This window comes from Hemicordylus capensis, chromosome 1 (genome assembly GCF_027244095.1).
Source record: "Hemicordylus capensis ecotype Gifberg chromosome 1, rHemCap1.1.pri, whole genome shotgun sequence".
NCBI classification, from domain to species: Eukaryota; Metazoa; Chordata; class Lepidosauria; order Squamata; family Cordylidae; genus Hemicordylus; species Hemicordylus capensis.
Window position 1 is genome coordinate 106,276,846 of NC_069657.1, and position 2,211 is coordinate 106,279,056.

Sequence of the window (2,211 nt, forward strand, 5' to 3'; positions counted from 1 at the left end):
GCAGCATCAGTAGTGAGAAGAAGGAAGCTATGGTTGAAAAGCTGGCAGGTAGATGTTGCCTCCAAGAACAATCTGACAGTAAGGCTATTCACACGATGGTAGAAAATCGGGCTACCATCATGAGAACCACCGGGCTTGGCTGCGAGCCCAGTGGTTCTTAAGCAGGTCACCCACTTAAGTAGCCTTACCCTAAGCCCAGGTTAGCGGAGTGAGCGCTCCGCTAACCCGGGCTTCCCAATCGTGAGTTGCCACAGCGCGACTCCTTGCTGCGGCAACTTAAGAGTAGACCCCGACTGGGAGACTGAAAAGCAGCCTCCTGGCTCAGGGGTCTCTCCAGCATGCCCTGAGCTTCTGGGGGCAACGCAGCCCCTGAACTCCCAAGCCCCTGCTGGCTCCATGATGGAACGGGCTGTTGTGTGGGTGGCCACAGCAGCCAGGCAGGGCTTGCTGCTCCTCGGCCAGGAGAGTGGGCCGAGCCTGCTCTCCCCACAAACCCTCTGGAGGCGGGTCTCGTTTATCGTGAGACCCGCCTCAGTGTCTTACAACAGTACCAAGGTGTTTGGCAAGACTGCACTCAAATATATTTTGGTGGGCTTGTAGGTGGACCGGCAAGCCCACCTATCCAGAGCATTTTTAAGAGGGGGGCATGTCACTTGGTGTCTTGGGGTGCAGCATCCATACATCTCCTACAGTTTCTCCAGGAGAGGCTGGAAATAGGCTTCAGACCAAGCATGCTAAAAAGACAAGAAGCCTCCCTAGTAGGTCTTATCTCTGGCTCATTGACTAGGTCCATAAACTCATAACCCCATCTAAAAAGGTTTTTATGAGGGGTAACATTGATATCTCCACCTACAATGCACCACTTTCCTTCTTGGGACTTACACACGGTGTTGAAGTCTCTACAGTCACATCCCTTCAAGCCCTTACAGTACATTCCCATAAGAATCATATCCTGCATTCTTATTAGCAATTACTTCAGCAAGAAGGGTATCAGAACTTCAAGCATTCTCTGCTCACAGGGCATACTGCATATTCCAACAGGAGTCAGTACTCCTTATTCCAGATCCATTCATTTGCACCAAAATAGCGTCTCCATTTCACCAGTCTCAGAATGTATTACTTCCCTCATTCTGTCCGCACCCAAAACACCCAAGGGAAAAGCAATGACATAAGTTAGACGTCTGTCACTGTCTCAAAAAGTATATAAAACAGTCTGTGTCATTCCAAGATACAGATTCATTGTTTGTATCATTTTTACCTGGCTCTATGAGAAGAGAAGTATTGTCTTCGACCATCGCCAGGTGGATTTGAGCCTGCATTGCACTAGCCTACAAGACTCAGCAGATGTATCCACCCACGTGTATACTGCAACACTCCACAAACGCAGTGGCTATGTCGGCAGCCTTTTCAACAAATGCCCCAATTCATGAGATCTGTAAGGCTGTTGTGGAAAAATCCTTCAACATCCATGAAGCATTACAAAATTGACATTTATGCTTCAACACAGGTGACATTCAGTAGGAGAGAGCTGAAACAGGTGCTTTCCTAGGGGTAGACAGGAGAGCTCCCTCCTTAGGTGATATACAAGCTGTGGTCAGGGGCGTATCTAGGGTAGGGCAGGCAGGGCACATGCCCCGGGCACAACTTGAAGGGGGCGCCATTTTTTAAAATCAATTTTTTAAAAAAATGGCTGCCAAAAACAGCATGGCCACCATGCATGTTCAAATGGCCTCTGTGAGGCCCTAGGCCATACCAGACCTTGCAGAGGCCATTTGAGCATGCACAGTGGCCATTTTGATTTCAGTGGCCAGTTTAAAAAAAAATTAAAAAAATGGCCACCGCACATGCTCAATTGGTCCCTGCAAGGCCCTAGGCTTTGCCAGGCCTCACAGAGGCCATTTGAGCATGCATGGCGGCCTCCACAATGGCCACCATGCTGATCTTTGCAGGCTCAAACAGGCCCGAAAATCAGCCTGGGACAGACTGCGGCGGTGAATTAAGAGGTCGGCGGGGGGAGGGGGAACCTTTGCAGACCCCCTCCCACAGTCTTTAGGAAGCCCCCCAAAGGGGCTACAGGTAAAAATAATAATAATATAAGTCACTGTACACATATTCAGTTTGGCACTATGTACAGAGAATCAGGGCCTGTGAATACTGAGCTGAAGCTTATGAGCTAGGATTGTATTCATTTGCTCTTACTTTGCTTCTTGT